Source organism: Zea mays, chromosome 3 (genome assembly GCF_902167145.1).
Source record: "Zea mays cultivar B73 chromosome 3, Zm-B73-REFERENCE-NAM-5.0, whole genome shotgun sequence".
NCBI classification, from domain to species: Eukaryota; Viridiplantae; Streptophyta; class Magnoliopsida; order Poales; family Poaceae; genus Zea; species Zea mays.
In genome coordinates, this window is record NC_050098.1 from 226171625 (window position 1) to 226181853 (window position 10229).

A 10229-nucleotide genomic window follows, 5' to 3' on the forward strand; every position below is an offset into this window, starting at 1 on the left:
GCTCGGACTCGGGCTCAGTCCCGGAAGACGACGAACTCCGCTCCACCCGACCCAGGGCTCGGACTCGGGCTCAGCCCCGGAAGACGACGAACTCCGCTCCGCTCGACCCGGGGCTCGGACTCGGGCTCAGCCCCGGAAGACGACGAACTCCGCTCCGCCCGACCCAGGGCTCGGACTCGGGCTCAGCCCCGGAAGACGACGAACTCCGCTTCGCCCGACCCCAGGGCTCGGACTCAGCCCTGGCCTCAGCCGACGGTCTCCGCCTCGCCCAACCCAGGGGCTCGGACTCGATCTCGGCCTCGGAAGACAGACTCGACCTCGACCTTGGAGGAGCCTCCACATCGCCAAACCTAGGGCACGGACCGACCACGTCAACAGGGGGCGCCATCCTTACCCTACCCCAAGCTGACTCAGGCTACGGGAAACAAGACCGGTGTCCCATCTGGCTCGCTCCGCCAGACAAGCAATGATGGCGCCCCGCACGCTCTATGACGACGGCGGCTCTCAGCCCCCTTACGGAAGCAAGAAGGACGTCAGCAAGGACTCAACAGCTCCGACAGTTGTCCTTCCGCTAAGCTTCAGGGCTCCTCCGACGGCCACGACACCACACGAACCGGGTGCCAAAACCTCTCCGGCTGCCACGATGGCATGTACTTAGGGCGCTAGCTCTCCTCCACTATACACGTTAGCACTCTGCTACACCCCCCAATGTACACCTGGATCCTCTCCTTACGCCTATAAAAGGAAGGACCAGGGCCCTCTTACAGAGGGTTGGCCGCACGGGGAAGAGGACGGGACAGGCGCTCGTGTGAGGCCGCTCGCTCCCTCTCCCGCGTGGACGCTTGTAACCCCCTACTACAAGCGCACCCGACCTGGGCGCGGGACGAACACGAAGGCCGCGGGATTTCCACCTCCCTCTCTCACTCCGGCTGCCTTTCCTTCCCCCCTTCGCTCTCCGTCTCGCGCTGACCCATCTGGGCTGGGGCACGCAGCGACATTTTCACTCGTCGGCCCAGGGACCCCCCGGTCCCAAAACGCCGACAGTTGGCGCGCTAGGTAGGGGCCTGCTGCGTGTTGACGAACAGCTTCCCGTCAAGCTCCAGATGGGCAGTCTCCAGCAACCTTTCCAGCCCGGGACGGTGCTCTGTTTCGGGAGTCTTGAGTTCATGTCCCTCGACGGCAGCTACGACATGATACTCCTTCCCCCGCCGTGCGACAGCAACAATGGCGGCCGACAGCCCGCCCGTCGGCGGCGGAATCGACGACCTCTTCCCCGCGTGGTGGAAGAGCAACATTCGAGCTCACCCCGCCCTCTCCCCCGCCGACGAAGGAGGAGGCGGGGCAACCAAGGCCAAGCAGGAGGCGACACCTCGTCGGCTGTCGAGCGAGTCGACGGCGCCGGCGCCCCAACGGGGGGCGCGTCGGGCATCGACCTCGTGTTTGAGACGAAGACGAGCGCCGTCTCCCCGCAACGCGCCAATTCCGAGCAAACAGACGACGCCAGCACGCTCGCGAAAGGCTTGCTGGGCGTCACCCTCGTACCTGAGACGACGGTGCAGTCAGTCCCTGACGTGACTTCGTCACCGCCCGTCGACCAAGAGGTACCCACCGGTTCCCATCTCACGCCCTTTGGATTCAGCCTCGACCCGCCAAGCGACTTCGCTTTGGCGGACGCTCTCGTAGAGGCGAGTCCAAACCCTCTGGGGTTTCGTATGCGGTCACCCTGGGACCGGCTGACGGACGTCTCGACCTACGGGCCCTCGGTGTCCGAGGAAGATGACGAGCCCGACTTCTGTTGGGACTTCTCCGGACTTGGTAACCCCAGTGCCATGCGGGACTTCATGACCGCATGCGACTACTGCCTTTCCGACTGTTCCGACGGTGGCCGCAGCCTCGGCGACGAGGACTACGGCCCAAGCCGTGAATGTTTCCATGTCGATCTAGGGGGTCCCTCCGAAGGCAACCATCTCGGTATGCCGGAGAACGGTGATCTCCCTAGGCCTGTGCCACGCGTTGACATCCTACGGGAGCTAGTTGTGGTCCCCGTTCCGGCGGGGGGTCATGACCCACAGCTCGAGCAAATCCGCGGGGTGCCGGCCAGGCTCGACGAGGGAGCAGGAGCACTTGAGCCGATCCGCCGGGACGTCAGGCAGGAATGGGCGGGCCAACCTTCAGCCGGAGAAGTGCGCCATCTACCCCAGGGTATCCAGCACCGCATCGCCGACGATGTCAGGGTGAGGCCGCCACCCGCTTCTAGTGGGGTCGGCCAGAACCTGGCAGCAGCAGCAATGCTTCTCTGCGCGATGTCGGAGCTATCAACCACCGAGGGGCGGCGAATCCAGGGAGAGCTCAAGAATCTCCTGGAGGGCGTCGCGGTCCGACGGGCCGAGAGCTCCGCCTCCCGAAGGCAGGGGTACCCCTCGGAACATCGCGTCGCGACTTCCCGATTCATGCGGGAAGCCTCGGTCCACACTGGGCGCACGCGCAACACAGCGCCTGCGGCCCCGGGTCGCCTCAGCAACGAGCACCATCACCGCGACCGTCGGGCCCACCTCGACGAGAGGGTGCGCCGAGGCTACCACCCTAGGCGTGGGGGACGCTACGACAGCGGGGAGGATCGGAGTCCCTCGTCCGAACCACCCGGTCCACAGGTTTTCAGCCGCGCCATACGACGGGCATCGTTCCTGACCCGGTTCCGACCCCCGACTACTATCACAAAGTACTCGGGGGAGACGAGACCGGAACTGTGGCTCGCAGACTACCGGCTGGCCTGCCAACTGGGTGGAACGGACGATGACAACCTCATCATCCGCAACCTCCCCCTGTTCCTCTCCGACACCGCTCGCGCCTGGTTGGAGCACCTGCCTTCGGGGCAGATCTCCAACTGGGACGACCTGGTCCAAGCCTTCGCCGGCAATTTCCAGGGCACGTACGTGCGCCCCGGAAACTCATGGGACCTCCGAAGCTGCCGGCAACAGCCGGGAGAGTCTCTCCGGGACTACATCTGGCGATTCTCGAAGCAGCGCACCGAGCTGCCCAACATCACTGATTCAGATGTCATTGGCGCGTTCCTCGCCGGCACCACTTGCCGCGACCTGGTCAGCAAGCTAGGTCGAAAGACCCCCACCAGGGCGAGCGAGCTGATGGACATCGCCACCAAGTTCGCCTCTGGCCAGGAGGCGGTTGAGGCTATCTTCTGGAAGGACAAGCAGCCCCAGGGCCGCCCACCGGAAGACACCCCCGAGGCGTCAACTCAGCGCGGCGCCAAGAAGAAGGGCAAGAAGAAGTCGCAAGCGAAACGCGACGCCGCCGACGCAGACCTTGTCGCCGCCGCCGAGTACAAGAACCCTCGGAAACCCCCCGGAGGTGCCAACCTCTTTGACAAGATGCTCAAGGAGCCATGCCCCTATCATCAGGGGCCCGTCAAGCACACCCTTGAGGAGTGCGCTATGCTTCGGCGCCACTTCCACAGGGCCGGGCCACCCGCGGAGGGTGGTAGGGCTCGCGACGACGACAAGAAGGAAGATCACCAGGCAGGAGAGTTCCCCGAGGTCCGCGACTGCTTCATGATCTACGGTGGGCAAGCGGCAAACGCCTCGGCTCGGCACCGCAAGCAAGAGCGTCGGGAGGTCTGTTCGGTGAAGGTGGCGGTGCCAGTCTACCTAGACTGGTCCAACAAGCCCATCACCTTCGACCAAGCCGACCACCCCGACCACGTGCCGAGCCCGGGGAAATACCTGCTCGTTGTCGACCCCGTCATCGGCGACGTCAGGCTCACCAAGGTCCTCATGGACGGAGGCAGCAACCTCAACATCATCTACGCCGAGACCCTCGGGCTCCTGCGTGTTGATCTGTCCTCGGTCCGGGCAGGCGCTGCGCCTTTCCATGGGATCATCCCCGGGAAGCGCGTCCAGCCCCTCGGACAACTCGACCTTCCTGTCTGCTTCGGAACACCCTCCAACTTCCGAAGGGAGACCCTCACATTCGAGGTGGTCGGGTTCCGAGGAACCTACCATGCAGTATTGGGGAGGCCATGCTACGCGAAGTTCATGGTCGTCCCCAACTACACCTACCTCAAGCTCAAGATGTCGGGCCCCAACGGGCTCATCACCGTCGGCCCCACGTACAAACACGTGTTCGAATGCGACGTGGAGTGCGTGGAGTACGCCGAGGCCCTCGCCGAATCCGAGGCCCTCATCGTCGACCTGGGGAGCCTCTCTAAGGAGGTGCCAGACGTGAAGCGTCACGCCGGCAACTTCGAGCCAGCGGAGACGGTTAAGTCCGTCCCCCTCGACCCCAGCAGCGACGCCTCCAAGCAGATCCGGATCGGCTCCGAGCTCGATCCCAAATAGGAAGCAGTGCTCGTCGACTTTCTCCGCGCGAATGCCGACGTTTTCGCGTGGAGTCCCTCGGACATGCCCGACATACCGAGGGATGTCGTCGAGCACTCGCTGGATATCCGAGCTGGAGCCCGACCCGTCAAGCAGCCTCTGCGCCGGTTCGACGAAGAAAAGCGCAGAGCCATAGGCGAGGAGATTCACAAGCTAATGGCGACAGGGTTCATCAAAGAGGTATTCCATCCCGAATGGCTTGCCAACCCTGTGCTTGTGAGAAAGAAAGGAGGGAAATGGCGGATGTGTGTAGACTACATTGGTCTAAACAAAGCATGTCCGAAGGTTCCCTACCCTCTGCCTCGCATCGATCAAATCGTGGATTCCACTGCTGGGTGTGAAACCCTGTCTTTCCTCGATGCCTACTCAGGGTATCACCAAATCAGGATGAAAGAGTCCGACCAGCTCGCGACTTCTTTCATCACACCCTTCGGCATGTACTGCTATGTCACCATGCCGTTCGACTTGAGAAATGCGGGCGCGACGTACCAGCGGTGCATGAACCATGTGTTCGACGAACACATTGGCCGGACGGTCGAGGCCTACGTCGATGACATCGTAGTCAAGACGAGGAAAGCCTCCGACCTCCTTTCCGACCTTGAAGTGACATTCCGATGTCTTAAGGCGAAAGGCGTGAAGCTTAATCCCGAGAAGTGTGTCTTCGGGGTACCCCGAGGCATGCTCTTGGGGTTCATCGTCTCCGAGCGAGGCATCGAAGCCAACCCGGAGAAGATCGCGGACATCACTAGCATGGGGCCCATCAAGGACTTGAAAGGCATACAGAGAGTCATGGGATGCCTTGCGGCTCTGAGCCGCTTCATCTCACGCCTCGGCGAAAGAGGCCTGCCTCTGTACCGCCTCTTAAGGAAGGCCGAGTGCTTCACTTGGACCCCCGAGGCCGAGGAAGCCCTCGGGAACCTGAAGGCGCTCCTCACGGACGCACCCATCTTGGTGCCCCCCGCTGCCGGAGAAGCCCTCTTGATCTACGTCGCCGCGACCACTCAGGTGGTTAGCGCCGCGATTGTGGTTGAGAGACGAGAAGAGGGGCATGCATTGCCCGTTCAGAGGCTAGTCTACTTCATCAACGAGGTACTGTCCGAAACCAAGATCCGATACCCACAAATTCAAAAGCTGCTGTACGCGGTGATCCTGACGCGGTGGAAGTTGCAACACTACTTCGAGTCTCATCCGGTAACTGAGGTGTCATCCTTCCCCCTGGGGGAGATCATCCAGTGCCGAGAGGCCTCGGGTAGAATCGCGAAGTGGGTAGTGGAAATCATGGGCGAAACAATCTTGTTCGCCCCTCGGAAGGCCATCAAGTCCCAGGTCTTGGCGGACTTCGTGGCTGAATGGGTCGACACCCAGCTCCCAACAGTTCCGATCCAGCCGGAACTTTGGACCATGTTCTTCGACGGGTCGCTGATGAAGACAGGGGCCGGCGCAGGCCTACTCTTCATCTCGCCCCTCGGAAAGCATCTACGCTACGTGCTACGCCTCCACTTCCCGGCGTCCAACAATGTGGCTGAGTACGAGGCTCTGGTCAACGGGCTGCGCATCGCCATCGAGCTAGGGGTTCGACGCCTCGACGCTCGCGGTGACTCGCAGCTCGTCATCGACCAAGTCATGAAGAACTCCCACTGCCACGACCCGAAGATGGAAGCCTACTGCAATGAGGTTCGGTGCCTGGAAGACAAGTTCTACGGGCTCGAGCTCAACCACATCGCCCGACACTACAACGAGACTGCGGACGAGCTGGCTAAAATAGCCTCGGGGCGAACAACGGTTCCCCTTGACGTCTTCTCTCGAGACCTGCATCAACCCTCCGTCAAGGTCGACGACTCGCCCGAGCCCGAGGCACCCTCGGCCCAGCCCGAGGTACCCTCGGCCCAGCCCGAGGTACCCTCGGCTCGGCCCGAGGCACCCTCAGCTCGGCCCGAGGCACCCTCGGTTCAGCCCGAGGTACCCTCGGCCCCCGAGGGTGAGGCACTGCGCGTCGAGGAGGAGCGAAGCGGGGTCACGCCTAATTGAAACTGGCAGACCTCGTACCTGCAATATCTCCACCGAGGAGAGCTACCCCTCGACCGAGTCGAAGCTCGGCGTTTGGCGCGGCGTGCCAAGTCGTTTGTCTTGGTGGGGGACGGGAAGGAGCTCTACCACCGCAGCCCCTCAGGCATCCTCCAGCGATGCATTTCCATCACCGAAGGCCAGGAGCTCCTACGAGAGATACACTCAGGGGCTTGCGGCCATCACGCAGCACCTCGAGCCCTCGTCAGAAACGCCTTCCGACAAGGTTTCTACTGGCCGACGACGGTGGCCGACGCCACTAGAATTGTCCGCACCTGCGAAGGGTGTCAGTTCTATGCGAGGCAGACCCACCTGCCCGCTCAAGCTCTGCAGACGATACCCATCACCTGGCCTTTTGCTGTGTGGGGTCTGGACCTCGTCGGCCCCTTGCAGAAGGCACCCGGGGGCTACACGCACCTGTTGGTCGCCATTGACAAATTCTCCAAGTGGATCGAGGTCCGACCCCTAAACAGCATCAGGTCCGAACAGGCGGTGGCGTTCTTCACCAACATCATCCATCACTTTGAGGTCCCGAACTCCATCATCACCGACAACGGCACCCAGTTCACCGGCAGAAAGTTCCTGGACTTCTGCGAGGATCACCACATCCGGGTGGACTGGGCAGTCGTGGCTCACCCCATGACGAATGGGCAAGTAGAGCGTGCCAACGGCATGATTCTACAAGGGCTCAAGCCTCGGATCTACAACGACCTCAACAAGTTCGGCAAGCGATGGATGAAGGAGCTCCCCTCGGTGGTCTGGAGCCTGAGGACAACGCCGAGCCGAGCCACGGGCTTCACGCCGTTCTTTCTAGTCTATGGGGCCGAGGCCATCTTGCCCACAGACTTAGAATACGGTTCCCCGAGGGCGAGGGCCTACGCCGACCAAAGCAACCAAGCTAGTCGAGAAGACTCGCTGGACCAGCTGGAAGAGGCTCGGGACATGGCCTTACTACACTCGGCGCGGTACCAGCAGTCCCTGCGACGCTACCACGCCCGGGGGGTCCGGTCCTGAGACCTCCAGGTGGGCGACCTGGTGCTTCGGCTGTGACAGGACGCCCGAAGGCGGCACAAGCTCACACCTCCCTGGGAAGGGTCATTCGTCATTGCCAAAGTTCTGAAGCCCAGAACGTACAAGCTGGCCAACAGTCAAGGCGAGGTCTACAACAACGCTTGGAACATCCAACAGCTACGTCGCTTCTACCCTTAAGATGTTTTCAAGTTGTTCATATACCTCGCTCCCACGCAAAGTTTAGTCATCAAGGAAGGGTCAGCCTTGCCTCGGCAAAGCCCGACCCTCCCTCGAGGGCTAAAAGGGGGGAACCCCCTCTGCGTCGAAATTTTCCTCGAAAAAAGATCCTTTCTGCCAGAATGTCTTTCGTGCTTTTCGACTACTTCGAAAGTGGATCCTGAAAATGACGGAGCACACGTAAGCAGCCAAGGCTGACCGAGCCGAGGGACTCCTACGCCTCCGGGATACGGATACCTCACTCATCACCTTCTGCAATAAGTAACTCACGTTCGGATAAGTGATTCCGCGGACCGAACAAGTCTTCACGTTCGAAAGCTCCTCTGTCGAAGCGATTCTTCGAGCCTTCTCGACTGCGTCGGTGACAGAACCCTATGGACGGGCAAGAGTGCGCGTAAGCGGCAAGGCCGACCGAGCCGAGGGGTTCCTACGCCTCTGGGATACGGATACCTCACTCATCACCTTCTGTGAAAAGCAACTCTCGCTTGCACAGACAATTCTGTTACCGACGAAAAAGTCCAGATACTCGAAATGAGAGGAAAAGAAGCGCAGCTTTACAACACGGCGAGGGTGTGTTTGGGCCTCAGCGGCCGCAGAAAACACACGCCACAAGATAATCCGATCCTGCAGGCTCGGATCTTGACGGCTGAAGGGAGCAGCAGCACCCTCGGCGTCGACTACACCTTCGGCGAGGTCCGACCTAGCCTCGGACGGCGACGCGGTCCGAGGATCTCCACTCTGAAGGACGATGTCATCATCTCGCCCGGGCCATCGCCGCCAGGGTCTCCTCCAAGAATCCGGCTCGAGCAGGCGGCTCGGCTGGTCACCCCGAGGCCTCAGCCAGCTGTCCCCCGAAGACATCAGCCCGACCCGAGGCCTTGGCAGACCAACTCCGGCGTCGGTCCCGCTAACGGACGACCCGGCCAGGCTCCGGCCAACCAAGTCTCCTTTTCGAGCCAACTCTGCCTCTGTCCGCGCTGACACCGCTACCCCTGGCTTCGGCTCATCGAAGAGCGACCGAGGGGTCCCTTTAACTAAGCAAGAGAAGCCTCGGATAGCAAGGCCGACCGAGCCGAGGGACTCCTACGCCTCCGGGATACGGATACCTCACTCGTCACCTTTGCACGGGGCGACTCACGCTTGGTGAGGCGGTTCAGACAACCAACAGGCGAGTCTTAGTGCTCGAAAATGAGGAAAAAACACGGCTCCGTGCCAAAAATACATACATGTTCAGGCCCCGACAGCCACAATGAACAAAAACACTGGCATTCAAGGTGCCATTACAAACGGAACTTCGGTTCCACCTCCGCAGGTACAAACAACCCCACACGATTGGGGGGCCTGCGGAGCAACAGAAGACCGACGGACGGCTCACCGTCGCCCGCTCCAGCAGCAACGACAACGACCCCCTCTACGGGTGGCCGAACTGCAGCAGCGATGGCCTCAGGGCAAACGCCGCTGCAACCTTGCCCTCGCCCACGCTCGAGGGGCGAGGACAAAGAGCCGGAGGCCTGAAGCGCGGATGGTGGCGGTGATCCCGTCGGCGACGGGGGCTTCTCGAGCCGCCTCCGCCTCGGCACCGACGATAGGGGCCGTCAGCCCACCGGCAGATCCCCACTCGGATCCTCCCGGACGAGCGGGGCATCGACCTCCGCGCGGAGGCGCCGCACCGGTGCAAAGGCAGGGCCGCCCCAGAACACGAACACCACCCTGGCAGCGCGCGACGTCTTGGGCGGTCCACCCGTGCGCACGGCGCGATAACCGCCCTTGCGGCAGGAGGGGGCGCCGGGAGCCAAGCCGGCGAGCCCAACGCGCTGAAGCTGACGACGCCCGCTGTTGGAACTTGCTCTCAGCAGCAAGGAAGCCAACAAGGGTGAACGGTGGTGACAACAGGGTTACGTGCACGGGGGCAATAGCTCTGTTGATCTAGCCTCTCACGGGCACTGTGCGGGGGTATTTATAGGTATCTGAGTGCCCAGCGCCTTGTGTTAAGGACGCATGTGCCCTCAGACACCTAGTTTATCCCCAGAATATTCCCATAAAGCAGGGTTACAAGCTGTAATTACAAGAATGCCTTTACAAACTAGGCCCGTAACACAAAGGCGGCCACGCGGGGCCCATTACAATGGGCCAGATCACACGTGGGCCTTAGAGCAGGACGAGGCCGTGCTGCGGGGAGACGTCACTGCAGGCCTTCGTCTGGTGCTGAATGAAGCGAAGGGTGTCCCTGCCCGTTTTGTCTTTGACAGACCAGCGACTGCAGCGAAAGGCGACGAGCGAAGGGTGGCGTCTTTGCCTTCGCCCCAACATTTGCCCTCCGAGGGACCAGTTCGACGAAGTCACCTGGTGCCGAAGACGTCGCTAGATGGCGGAGACGCTGCCCTCGCTCGAAGTGGTTCCGCGGGGGTTTTGGATGTGACCGTTGATGGACGGCGTACTGTTGGATTGCGGGTTTCCCGAAGCGCCACGTCCTGTCGGATTGCGGGTTTCCCGAAGAGCCGCGCCCTGTCTATAAAAAGGGGGGGC